At 37.1% G+C, this 14,302-nt stretch overlaps 1 protein-coding gene across 18 annotated transcripts in view; it reads left to right on the top strand.

Annotated features, from left to right (window-relative positions):
* EYA3 (EYA transcriptional coactivator and phosphatase 3) overlaps positions 1 to 14,302 on the top strand; it is a 144,054-nt gene that overhangs the window by 37,285 nt on the left and 92,467 nt on the right. For 2 of the 18 annotated variants that reach the window (XM_032629275.1, XM_032629281.1), the window contains exons 1-2: positions 1,971 to 2,079; positions 11,475 to 11,634. The exons of 11 other annotated variants lie outside the window; for them this stretch is intronic. The gene's annotated coding sequence lies outside the window, so the exon portion shown is untranslated. Of the gene's footprint in view, positions 1 to 1,921; positions 2,080 to 11,474; positions 11,635 to 14,302 lie in introns of those variants that run through there. 5 more of the 18 variants (XM_032629276.1, XM_032629343.1, XM_032629371.1 and 2 more) reach the window with 4 other exon arrangements.

The raw sequence follows: 14,302 nt of genomic DNA, 5'->3' as shown, positions 1-14,302 counted from the left end.
CAACAGTGCAGGAGGGTTCCCTTTTCTCCACACCCTCTCCAGCATTTATTGTTTGTACAGTTTTTGGTGATAGCCATTCTGACCAGTGTGAGGTGATACCTCATTGTAGTTTTGATTTGCATTTCTCTAATGATTAGTGATGTTGAGCATCCTTTCATGTGTTTGTTGGAAATCTGTATATCTTCTTTGGGGAAATGTCTACTTAGGTCTTCTGCCCATTTTTGGATTGGGTTGTTTGCTTTTTGATATTGAACTGCATGAGCTGCTTGCAAATTTTGGAGATGAATCCTTTGTCAGTTGCTTCATTGGCAAATATTTTCTCCCATTCTGAGGGTTGTCTTTTCATCTTGTTTATGTTTTCCTTTGCTGTGCAAAAGCTTTTAAGTTTCATTAGGTCCCATTTGTTTATTTTTGTTTTTATTTCCATGTCTCTAGGAGGTGGGTCAAAAAGAATCTTGCTGTGATTTATGTCACAGAGTGTTCTGCCTATGATTTCCTCTAAGAGTTTTATAGTGTCTGGCCTTACATTTAGGTCTTTAATCCATTTTGAGTTTATTTTTGTGGGTAATACTTTAATTTCAAATATAGTGTTAGGAAAGTTCTCATTGAGAGGGTGACATTTGAACCAAGATGTAAAAGAAGTGATAGGGTGAAAGATGCAGTTATCTGGAGGAAGAACATTCTGGGCAGAGGGATCAGCAAGCACAAATACCCTGAGTCTATGTGCAGGTTAGAAGAATAGCAAAGAGGCCAATGTGCCTTGAAAAGAGGGTTAATGGAAAGAGTAGGAGATGAGGTTATTTGTACTGGAGGGTGTCAAGTCTTGAGGGTCCTCTAGGCTTATGCAGGATTCTGGTTTTCACTTTGAAATAGGAATCCACTGGAGGAGGGACCTGATCTGATTAAGGTTTTAACAGGAGCCCACTGCTGCTGTGTTAATAGACCCTGGAAGGGCAAGTGTATAAAAACAGCAAACAGCCACACATTAACTGTGGCTTATACCAACAGAGGCAGTAAATAGTCATAATCTGGACAGATTTTAAAGGTAGATCCTGCAGAATTTGCTGATGATTTAGATGTATGGTGTCAGAGACAGGAGTCAAGGATCTCGGTAAATGATATTGCTTAGTAAATTGTCATAGGAAAAGGTGATCAAAGAAGATACAGCCAAAAAAGGTAGGAAAAAAACGTACTTTAGAGGTGTATCAACTAATAGTGTTTATTTTTTCTGGATTTTGTGTTATTCATGAAATTTTTAAAACTTGTGATTTCTTTGCTAACACTAAAGATTCATTTTTAGACCTAATATTGTATTTGTAATTGTGGGTTTACTTAAAGAGAGCCCCCGAATTGAATAAACTTCAGGCCCCCACAAAACCTTAATTCAACCCTGCTTCTTTTCCATATTGGGGTGGTAATTTAACGTTAACGAAGCATTTAAAAACCTTGTTTCTGATAAAATTATTACATAAAATATTGTGCAAGAAATAGAGGTTAACTGGAAGCTCAATACAATATTAGGAATAAACTAATACCGGAATAAAACCATCACCTTGGGCTAGCCTCCCCTCCAAGTGCCTTCCAGAATTTCCTAGCGATTCTTCCTCCCACAGTTTTTCTGAATCTACCAAATACGTCCAACATTTCACTTTCGCTTTAGAGAGACAGGAATTACACGCAACTTAAAACACCTTCCTGAAACATGAGTGCTGAGTATTTTTTTTTTTACCGGTGCTGCTTGGGCCTCAGTGGTACCCAGGCGCCGCGTGAACCAACCTACCCGCCCCAAGCACCACCGAGGGGCCGGGAGGGCCGTAACTAGGGGCGGGGCTCCCGGGACGGCCGAGTGGGCGGGGTCTAGGCGCTTCCCCGCCCCGCATGTGTGAGGCCTGACACATGCGCCCAAAGGCTTCTGTTAGAACGAGGTGTGGATTGTGTGATGACCCTGGCCGCCAACTTCCGGTTTCTAGGGATGCGCATCCGGGTCACACTAACGCCGCCGTTTCCTGCAGCCGCTTGGTCCTCCTGTGTGTTTGGACCGGTCCCCATGTCCTGCTGTGGGGTCTCTGCAGCCTTTGGGTGAGTCTCCGCTGCCGACAGGTTCTGAGTGCGGCCGGTCGAGTACAGCTTGTAGAGGGCCGGGTCAAGTGTTGTGTCCCGGTCCCTGTGGGTGGGGGTTCTCTTTGCCTGTCCCTTGTCCCTGCAGTGCTTCCTGAGCTCATTTCATTCCTTCCCCCCGAAGCCGGCCTCGCCTCTTTCCCCTCAGCTGAGCCTGTTTTGTCGCCGCTCACCTCTCGCCTTGCTATTTTTCCTCCGCCTCATCCGCCTTTTAAAAGCCCTGGTTTCTTGCCTTTTCGCCTCAGCGCTTCCCTAAGCCACTGCCCCTCGGTTTTGCCCCTACTCTCACTTTAGCACCTTTCTTCCCCGACCGTTGATCCTGGGATCTTGCTGTTTTTTCACCCAGCAGGACGGCCCACCTCCTCGTTGTGCTCACCCTGCTCCACTGCGAAACTGAGCCTGTCTCTCTCCGGGGTCCTAGGTCCTGGTTCTCCAACTTCCTTCATCCTTGACCCCTACTCCTCCCGGGACGAGTAGGTGACATTTGTGCTTCGCCTGGGGTTCTCCCTCCTTTTCTTCGCTAGAGGAGGCCTTTGCCCAAGCCCGGATCTGGGCAGATTTACCCGGCCTGGGGGAAGTTTTCCTTAAGGCGCTGGGTTAGACTGAACTCTGGTAGTTTCCATGGTTAGGGAACAACAAAGGCGTTCCCAGTTCTTCGCTGGAGCACAGTTTTGGGGGCTTCCGCTAGAGCAGGCTAACAGGTGGCAGGCACTCGGAATTGCTGGTAGATTGGGCTTGTGTCATCTTGTTAATCGACAGGTCATGAGGACGTTCTGTCATTTTCTTGTTCTCTGTCCCATGAGAATGGATATGCACAGCTGAGGCAAAAATGCGGATGTTCTGGGATGATCAGCTCTTGTTTTCTGCATGGGCTTTACTTACAGGACAGTTGCTATGTTGGAGGACAGAGTTTCTTGGGAGATTATTAGCCCCAGACTTTTAACCTTATTGACAAAAATTTTAGTGTACTGTTACTGAAGAAATTTCTGCTAGAGTTCATTATAGTAATTTCGAAGTAATTTCGAATTTTCTTTAGTTGAACTCAGTGTGCATGTGTATCTTTATCTTTGCTTCTTATACGTTGTTTCTTCATTGTTACTGTATTGACAAGTTTTCTGTTTTTCTTCATAGACCAGACATTACATTACTTTATTACTTAGCATATTCTTCTGACTCTTTTTTTCTTTACTGTTTTCACCGTCTTGAAACCATCTTTTTCTCATTTTGAGACTTCAGTTTCTCGTAAATTTCTTAAATGTCTCTGTAGGCTTTTAGTCATCTCTAAAATGAAGCGATTAGTTTTAATAAGGGTTAGTGTCCTGTTTTCCAAAATTTGTTATCTGAGGTATATTTTGAGACACAGAGTTGGATAATTTTTATTTTTGTCTTTCCAATATTTATGGTGTATTTCTAGCATTTGATTACAAATGTTTTTGTGTGATCAGTTTCTGTTCTCATGTAAATTGTGCTCTAAAATTTAGTACTTCAGTGGACAGAATAAATACAGCTTTTAGCATATGCTTTTCTTTTGACTAATAAGTTATAGAAAAGTCTCCCTCGTTATATGAGACATATACATATGCAAACATAGCATAGACCTTGGTGTATTCCAAAATTGGGCTGATCCCTTCAGCTATTTTTAGCAAAGGACTTTGGAGCTTGGCCGTATTAGTCCTAGAAGCCACAGAGAAGGACCCTTCTGGTTGGCTTTCAGGAATTATTTCACTGCTGAGGGAAGCCCTTTTGAAAGCTCCTTACTAGTACTTCCTCGAACCCAGCACCTACATTGGAAACTCTAGCTTCTGTTCATCCTGGCCTCATCATTTCCCAATCTTTAAAAACTAACCCCAATGAATATGGGCTGACTCTTATGTTTTCTTACCTCCGGGCTGGTGGACCCTTTTTTTTTTGTACATACATACCCACATTTGGATTGCTGCAAGGCCCTCTTTTAACCTTTTTCATTTCTGAACTTTTTACTTCTTCAGCATGCCTGTTTAAATCTAGATTGATTTCTATAGTTCACAGCTGGAGGGAACCATAAGAGTTCAAACTTATCCCTTTATTTTACAAAATACGGAAATCAGGGTTTAAATTGGTGGTGTTTTCCCCAACGTCATTATTCACAAATAAGTCCTGTTCATGTGTTTAGAGAAATGGGTTTTAGTTCTTTCAAAGCTGTAGGCTGGAGAGCACACTATTGTATTTAGTGGTTCATTTCAATAAATTTATGTCGTAGGAATAAACGTTTTAGGTTAAGAAATCTATGATGCAGAATTTAAAATTCAAGGTTGAAGTCATTTTGCCTTCAAAGAGGGACTCCAGAAAGAAACTGTTGTACAGAAGTAGAAGTTGAAAAGTCTTAGGGAGTCTCTTTCTCTCCCTCTTTTCTTCTAAAATCTCTTTGGCCTATTATGATACAAATTCTGCATAAAAGCTCTTACGTGAAACGAACATCCTGTGGTCTCATTGGAGCAGTTGTATTCATGGTCCTATTGTTTGTACAGAACAGTGATAGACTTTCTAATTACTGAAAAGCCTACACCTCATGCTTAGCTGCCAAAGGAAAAAATATCACTAGAGACAACATAGTGTATGTGTTTTTAAAGCTCAGGAGAGGAATGACTGTCGGTTTTCTATAAAAATTTCTGCTTTAGTTTGGCAAAGTCTTAGTTTGTAGACCTGATGGCTCAATTTAAAATACATTTATGCGTATTATGCCTGCAGGGTTTTTTTGTTTGATTATTTTTGATTGTTATTTTTTGTCATTTTACTTGCTACTGTACTTTGTTTTACATGCTTTAATTTTTATCCTTGAACCCTAGGATATGTTTTAAGGAAAATGCAGTTTTAAAAATTTAAAATTTTTACAGTGTCCTGGTCATTTGTACCTTGCGGTATGATGGTTTCTGTGATCTGCCTAAGCCATTCCATGACTTCATTCTTTTTGTTTTGTTTACAGACAAAAGTCTCATAGAACTTCTTTTTTGGTAGTTGTCTAAAAGATTTTTGTGTTCTGCATATAATAGCAGGATATTTTAACTTCTTTGTGATTTAAATAGAGGAAGAATAGTTCAGAATTGTTCAACATAGAATATAGTTCAACATAGAAATAGTTCCAAATGTATTTAAGGATATTAAGAATAGTTTTTTTTCCAATACATTCATTTAATTGGTATATACCAAGGGGCCGAATTGTAATATTTATAGTAAAGTGGAAAAATATGTGGACTTTCTATCTGCGGATTAACTTAAAAATACAGGTGCATGTTCTCGTACAGAATATATGGCTTAAGCAAAAACTGCCTTATTATGTTTTATTGGCAGAGAACACAGCAAACAGCAGTGACATGATCATCTTGATGTTTTTATTTGATCCCATTAACCTAAGTCCTAGGGTATCTAATTATTAAATGTAGAAATAGGGTATTTTCTCTATTATTTATAGTATATTAAAACGGATATTTGAAATATGGGCTTCATAAAACTTATCTTTGCTATTTTCCCCTTTTAAATATGTAGTAGTATTTTAAACCAGAAGAGGAACTGTAGATAGTGCTGACTTATTGTAAGTTAATTAACAGATTAGCCCAAGGCGGTCAGCGCTTAATATCTTAAAGATCTTGCTACAGATTGTGTTGGATGCACTTTAACTTATTAGCTTGGTTAATATTTGTACTAGTTAAATTTGTTTTTATTCCCTAGGAAATAAAAACAAATAGTTTTATAGTAGTTAGGAAATAGTAATAATCTTTGTAATACATTCCTTTCAGCAAATTTTTTTATTGGATACCTACTATGTACAGTTATATTACATATGTAGACAGTTCATATGAACTAGGTGACATTATACAAGGCTGATATTTACACTTAGATTCTGAATTTGACTTTATTTGTTTATATCTGAATTAAACTATAAGACTAAACATAACCTGCATCACCAGGGTGTAGGGAAAAAGAAAGACTTAACATTAGAATGAAAATAAGATTTATTTAATCCTAAAAAGGTGTCAATTCTTATCAGTACAACGGCATATGATTTTTTTAACTAGATTTTATGATTTTCTATTTTCAAAACACTCAGTGATTTCATTATTTGAGTTTAAGGTTCTTGCATTAATCTGTATCACAGCTTAATTAATATAAATAAAGTCATGTTCTTTATACATACAATTAAATAATTTTCATTTGGGAAACTTTTTCACAACTGAACTATAAAAATCTGTAGTGGTAAAGCAGTAATTTTTTTAAAAAAGCACATTTTGTGTAGCACTTACTCTGTGCCAGGAATTACCAAGTGGCTTACATATAGTATTAACGCTTTAATCCTTACAACACTATGAAGTAAGTACTATATTTATCTCCATTTACAAATGAGAAAACCAAGGCACAGAAGTTACACAATTTGCCCAAAGTAACACAGCTAGTTGTCAGGAGAGGTGGATTTGAACTTAGTTTTTCTAGCTCCAGAGTTCATGACCTTTTTGTACAAAGTTCTACTAGTTTAATGATTTCTTCCTTCATAGGTTAAAACAGTTAAAAAATCCAATTTCTCTGAAACATAGAAGAATACTGCATTTGGTTGGGAACTTTAGAGAGGGGTTTTACCTGGTCCTTTTATAAATGCTGGCTTAAGGCAAATTGCAAACCCTTTACTACCTAGGTTTCTTAGATGGCAAAAACCACATATTAAGAAAGCAAGTAATATCCATGTCCTTCCCTCTTAAAAAAATTATCATATGGAAGTCAATTACTTTTGAGTTATTTGGAGAAAAGGCAGTTTATTTAATAAAATGCATTCTATGTTACTGAAATGTTTATCCCTTGACATTAATTTTTTCCCTTTCTCTGATTTGCAGAATATTAAATAAATTTATGTAATAGTCTTGAACTCTGAAATCTTACTGTCCCCAATATGAATTTAGCAACTTTGAAATATAAAACAAGACTAAAGCTGAAATTTCTGACTTATCTCTAGTCTCATTTCAAGATTTGAAATATTTCAGAGTTTAACAACTTTGAAATATAAAACAGAAGACTAAAGCTGAAATTTCTGACTTACCTCTAGTCTCATTTCGAGATTTGTACAAAATTAAGTGCATCCATTTCTTTAGGACTAACATGTTTAGAGTAATATATTTAAATTAGTCTTTTTATTTTTACTTTAGAAAAGAGGAGGTGTACTTTCATAAAACAATTCCTTTTTAAATAAAAATGCAAATAATCATTTAGAATATTGTTAATCATATTACTATTACTTTTTTGTACTTTTATTATTTCCAGATTTAAAAATTTTGTTGCATCTCTAAGGGAAGGAGATGATTTTATATCAGTTGAGTGCAGCTTAATGGAAGAGCCTGGGACTTACATGTGATAAGAAGTTATTTTTCTGAGTATTTTTGAATACACTTGAGAATCATGGAATCTGGTTAACAAAAAAACTACCATTGTTTCTAGTCAGAAGTGACACTTGGTTAGGGATACTACTTATTTTCATTCTTATATACTATTAACCCCCCTTTATTAACTCAGACATGTTAATTAAGTGCACTGATTTTTAATAGTAGCTTTTGTCTTGATTTTTTTTTTCTCTGTCAGAAAAGTATTGTTATTGAGGTGAAAAGTGTAAGCTTTGCTCTGATGATTTACTTACTGGTATTTAGAATGTTCTTTACTTTGATTTAAACATTTGATTTTTATTTCAAAAGCAACTCTCTTTTATATGTGGGTTTGGTAATCAGTTTATTTTCTAAAATTTCAATAGTTTCCTTTCACCTGAAATTTAATAATGTAGCAGTTACTGAATTTAGGAAAATTGGTAGTTTGTTGCTATCAGCACTGTTACTATGGGAATGAATTAGAATGATTAGCTCTTAGGTGGAATTGAACTTATTCTTTAGTTTCCATAGTAGTTGAAAAAGATTTAGGTCAGATTCACCTGTTGTTCCTCCTTTTTTCAAAATAAGAGGGCATTTTAATTTAGCACAACGATGTTAATTTTTTCCTACTAGGTTGATTATATTAATATGATAATCTCACTCTCTTTACTGACAGCATAATCCAAAATGCGTGTGTATGACTTTTTCTTGAAATATTTCAGAATTTAGAGAACATTTTAGGATACAAAAGAGTATATACATATCTTATTAAAAAACATACCCTAGTAATCAGTGTGTTATTACTTCACTGAGTTTTTCAAATCTGTTTTTCCTTTTCATCAGTTTTTAACTTTGCTATAGGTTAGGAAGCAGTGATTAGATAACACTAAAAAATAAGTGTTCTTGAGAGTGAGTACTAGAGCTTTTGCTTATGCACCATCTGTCATATTAGTGTGGTATTTAATAGCTAGATGAACTGAAAATCTTTGCTTTATCTCATTTCTGTTTATCTCCTGTTAGTAATATTTATTTAGTGTTGGTACCTCTCATTCGGTGAAATTGTTGCTTATTTGGAATAACTATGGTAAACTATTGATTCTTACCCAGATGGTTCCTTTTTCCTTTTTTCTTCATTTTCAGAGGCTTGCCTTTAAAAAACTGTAGTTTAGAGAACCACTAAAACTTTGAGTGTTCTTTCATATGTAGCTTGAAGTGGATATTTCCCTCCTTTTTGACTGGTCAGTTTTTTTATTTTTTATTTTTAAAAAATATTTATTTTGGCTGCACGGGGTCTTAGTTGCAGTGTGCGGGATCTTTAGTTGTGGCATGCGGAATCTAGCTCCCTGATCAGGGGTCAAACCTGGCCCTCATGCATTGGGAGCACGGAGTCTTAACCACTGGACCACCAGGGAAGTCCCTGGTCAGTTTCTTAAAGTCTTTGGGTAAAATGGCATTCAAACTTTTTTGATCACAATCCCACTATAAGATGCATTTTCCATTGTCATCCAGTACTTATACACATATATGTACATATTAATATTTAAAATTGAAACAGATGTTTCATGAAACAATATTTATTTTTACTGTTGGTGATGCATTGTAATGTTTTCTATTTATTTTGTTTAATTGCATTTCATTCAAAACAAACTGTTGGTATCCACTAAATGGATATGATAACCCAGTAATGTGTTGAACCTGCAGTTTGAAAAATTCTAGTGACTGCTAGATTTTTTCCAATATTGTTTTTTGGGAATTGGAGATGTTTGGGTTTGTTAGTTTTTTTTCACTGAAATATATCTTGATTTTCTTAATCTTTTAACCTAAATAATTGTGCAGAACAGTTGAGAGAGGGAGACCCTGTTGCCCCAATTATTGTTACTGTCACCTCTGTCCTTTACTCTGTGTCTAGGCACATCATTTAAAAAACTGCAGTGATACAGAATCATGAGGTTGACAACGCTTGGTCGTGTGTAGAGCTTTTATCATTAGAATCCTTTTCTAGTTTCCATCTGACAGTCAAAGTTTAGTTTGATTAAGTTCCTTTCACAAACCTTGCTTCTGTTCTTGGCAACTAGTCAAAAGGTTACAAAGCTGCTTTATTCTGCTGTTTTCTGGCCCCATTCCAGTCTTTGTAAACCAAGAAAAGAGAGCCAAGGAGTGAAGCAGTTTTCCTTCTGTGTATATAGTCAGGCCAAAGTAACACAATTGAAGAGTCATTAGGATTTGTTACAGTGGACCGTATTTATTTATTATCCTGAGTTCATTTCCTCTAATCATAAAGGGGGAAAGATGGTAGAGATATCAACAGTTCCTAGCATATCACAGCTATTAGAGTGAGGCAGGGTCAGCAGGCATACACTACTGTTTTTACCACTACCTCCTCTTAACACGTAATGAGCACTTCCTATGTGCCAGGCACTATTTAAAGCATTTCTCTTGTATTAACTCATATTTATTTGGGAGGCCTGGGGGAAGAACGAGAATGAGAAAGAAGAAAGAAGAAAACTGGCTTTCTTAGTATCTTCTCATTACCTGGCTTGTGAGTTCTGGCTATTGGTGACTGTAGCATGACATAGCATACATTTTTTTAAATAAATAAATAAATTATTTTTGGCTGCATTGGGTCTTCGTTGCTGTGCGCAGGCTTTTTCTAGTTGCGGTGAGCTGGGGCTAACTCTTCATTGCAGTGCATGGGCTTCTCATTGCGGTGGCTTCTCTTGCTGCGGAGCACGGGCTCTAGGCATGCAGGCTCAGTAGTTGTGGCTCGCAGGCTCTAGAGCACAGGCTCAGTAGTTGTGGCGCACGGGCTTAGTTGCTCTGCAGCATGTGGGATCTTACCAGACCAGGGATCGAACCAGTGTCCCCTGCGTTGGCAGGCGGATTCTTAACTACTGTGCCACCAGGGAAGTCCCAGCATATATTTTTAACTTGGCCAGCTTTTTAAAATCATTAGTCCTGTCTGTGATGTTCTGTACTTAGGCACGAAGCTATGGTTTAAAACCTCAGGCTTTGAAGGTAGGCTGCCTGGGCTTGAATTCCACGTTGGTGAGTTATTAGGTATATGACCTTGGTTGAGTTACTCTCTACGCTTCAGTTTTCTCATCTGTAAAATGGTGATAATAGTAAACAGTACATATCTTATAGACTTATTGAGAGGATTAAAAGAGTTAATATACGTAAAGTACTTAGAACAGTGCCTGACCCATAAAAAACATTACATAAATGTTAGCTATTAGTAACTCACAACTCACAGTTGGATCTCCTGAAAGTATTTGTGACCATGATGAGTTCATATTTGCTAAGTAACAGGACGTGATTGATATTCAGTGTTTTATTGCCCAGGAGCTTGAAAACAGCTTTCCTTGAGGACTTGGAAGGAAGTTCTTGTGCAGTGTTGGAATCAAAGCCAGGGACAGAGTATCAGCTACAGGCCCAACTGGTTTAATCTTTCACAGGAATTTCTTGTTATTTGGACCTTACCTTTTTTGTTGTTGTTGTTGTGTTTTGTTTTGTTTTAAAGATTGTTTTTTTGATGTGGATCATTTTTAAAGTCTTTACTAAATTTGTTACAGTATTGCATCTGGTTTTTTTTTTTTGGCCTTTGGCTGTGAAGCATGTGGGATCTTAGCTCCCCCACCAGGGATTGAACCTGCACCCCCTGCATTGGAAGGTGAAGTCTTAACCACTGGACCGCCAAGGAAGTCCCTGGAACTTACCTTTAGTAATTTTAATATTTTGCCCTTTGAAAAATTAAGAGGAACTAGTTAATGAATTGACTTTCATTCAGGACCACATTTCTGTCCTGAGTCTGTTTAGCTTATGTGTAAGATATTTCTTTATTTTATTTTTCTTTTAACAGTTATATCATTCCTAACTATGTGCCAGACACTATTCTAAGAGCTTTATAGATATTAACTCATTTAAACCTATGACAAGTTTATGAGAAAAACACTAATTATTATTTTTCCCATTTTACAGATGAAGTAAATGAGGCTCAGAAAAGTTAAATAACTTGTCTAAGCTCCCACACCACTCATCAGTGCCAGAACTGGGATTTGAACCTAAGAGTCAGACTCCAGAGTTCATGCTTCAAGCTTGCCAAGCCTGCCTCTTACAGAGATGAATTATGTTGAAAAGGGTAAAATAGCAAGTGTTAAAAGTTACTTCACTGTTCTTTACTCTGTGTACTGAATGACAGCACTGAAATTATGTGTGATGGTGTTTTGGCTGATGGAGTTTTGAAGGAATAAATAAATTCGAAGTAAAATATTAATAAAAGATCTGTACTTAGATTTTATAGTTCTGAGAGCTAAAGACATGCATTTCAAAAGACTCCGTTCTGTTAATATAGCATGTAGTAAGTTTTGTTCAAATACTGGATAGTGGATTGATAGAAACATGTGATGGATAGATATATAGAATGCTATATAGAATTTTGATTTTAGAAAATGGGTAGTATAGACACATTTATAGAACATTCATGTTGGAGTATACCATGTGTCAGGCCACAGCACCTATAGAAAAAAATGTGATTCTCTTAGAAATGTTAACTTTAGATTAAAGGAGGGTGGAGATAAAGTTTTGGAGGCTGAGAGTTTTATGGAGTCTGGATCTCCATGCATTAGAGAAGCTCTTATGCTTTGTGACTGACACGTTACTAACAACTGAAGAGAGGTCCAAAGAGGGTTGGAAGGAATGTAGTAGAGCTGTTGGATTATTATTAAGGTCATTTTGACACTCTAATTCAGATGAAGTCATTCCTTCTCAATACTTTATACTGTGATTTTGGAATTTTTCCTGTGGAACGCTATCTCCCAATTTTATTGGAAGTTTGTGGGGAAAAGTTTGTGTTAAATATTTTTTAAAATTTATTTTATTATTTATTTTTGGCTGCGTTGGGTCTTCGTTGCCATGCATGGGCTTTCTCTAGTTGTAGCGAGCGGGGGCTACTGTTTGTTGCGGCGTGCGGGCTTCTCATTGCGGTGGCTTCTCTTGTTATGGACCATGGGCTCTAGGCACGTGGGCTTCAGTAGTTGTGGCACATGGGCTCAGTAGTTGTGGCACACAGGCTTAGTTGCTCGACAGCATGTGGGATATTCCTGGACCAGGTCGCTTGAACTCGTGTCCCCTGCATTCGCAGGCAGATTCTTAACCACTGCACCACCAGGGAAGCCCTGTGTTAATTTTTATTAAGGATAATTTTACAGATGACTTCAAAGGATGATTTTCCAAGAAGTAAGGTTAGAAATTGTAAAAACAGTTCTTTTCGGAGAATCTATTCCTGATAAAATATTTTTTCCTGTTAAGAATTTGGTATAGCCTAAGTGTATTTTTTAAAAAATTCTTTCTCAGTAAGTTCTGATAGTATTCTGTTTAGTGTAAAGTTGCTATAAATATTCCTACAGCTGACAGTACCATGATGTGTTAGTCATGCCTCTCAAATAAAGTAGCCAGAAGAATTCACCAACTTTACCACAGTCAGTTGGCTGGGCTGTTTATTTATGGAGGGAGTTAACCAACATGGTGATGGCTTTTGTCCGTCCACAGGAAGTCCAGCAGAGAAGGTATGGTTGTTTGCAGTTTTTTTGGCCACAGAAATGTGATTTGTGCTGATGCCTGAATTGTGAGAGCTAAAAGGCTCTCTTAGGATTACTTTAAAGGGAGCCTTAAAGGAGGTCAGTTGCGTGCAGGTCTGCTGGATATTTGTGTCTACTTAGCAGGACTCTTGAGTACAGAGGACTCTGAGTGAATGTGTTAGTAGATAAGTTAGGTAAGTTTTTTTAAAGGTAGTACTTGAGAAAGATTGCCATCAGCTGATAGACTTCAGTGAATTTCTGAAAGATAGGAAACAGTGAGATTGGATTGATAGAGAAACTAGGAGAAGAAATCACATCGGAAAGTATGTGTAGAAGTTTCAGAAATATACCAGACTCCAAGTAAATGAATATGAAGAACGGAAGAGTGCCTGGAGTATTCATCAGTTTCCCGGCCCTTGCTCTATTTTGAGCTTCTGGTGTTTGTCCCCTGGATAAAACCCAGAGAAATGCTTTCCAAACATATGGAACAATCTGGGGAGGGCTTTCCTTATAGTCTCTTCTCCCTGTGGCATTTAGTATATATAAATCAAATCATGTCATTATCTTGCTTGAAGCACCCATTACCTCCCCAAACTGCTTATCATGTGTTACAAGGCTGTGTGTGACCTGGCCCTTGTCTGCTTCTCAGGACTCATATCCTACCACTTATTCACTTACTAACATCAGCCTTTTTGCTATTTCTCAAACATATCAGGATGTTTTCCTTTTAGTTTCTTTACACTTGTTTCCTTCTGAAGGCCCTCTTTTACATCTTTGTATAGTTTTCTACTTTTGATTATTCACATCTTTGCTGAAATGTTGTTACCACCTCAGAGAAATTATCACCAAATCTGAAATAGCTCCCCTTTAGTCATGCTCTACTCCTTCCTTTGTTTTATTTATTTACTTATTATATTTTTGGTAACAGCTTTATTGAGATATAATTCACATACCATACAATTTACCTATTTAAAGTATATAATTCATTGGTTTTGACTACATTCACAGAGTTGTGAAACCATCACCACAACCAGTTTTATTTGTTTTTTGAATTTTATTTTATTTTTTTATACAGCAGGTTCTTATTAGCTATCTATTTTGTACATATTAGTGTATATTTGTCAATCCCAATCTCCCAATTCATTCCGCCACCACCACGCCACCACTTTCCCCGTTGGTGTCCATATGTTTGTTCTCTACATCTGTGTCTCTATTTCTGCCCTGCAAAGT

Source organism: Phocoena sinus, chromosome 1 (genome assembly GCF_008692025.1).
Source record: "Phocoena sinus isolate mPhoSin1 chromosome 1, mPhoSin1.pri, whole genome shotgun sequence".
Lineage (NCBI taxonomy): Eukaryota > Metazoa > Chordata > Mammalia > Artiodactyla > Phocoenidae > Phocoena > Phocoena sinus.
Note: the sequence above shows the minus strand (reverse complement) of the source record. Positions and strands in the feature narration are given on the sequence as shown.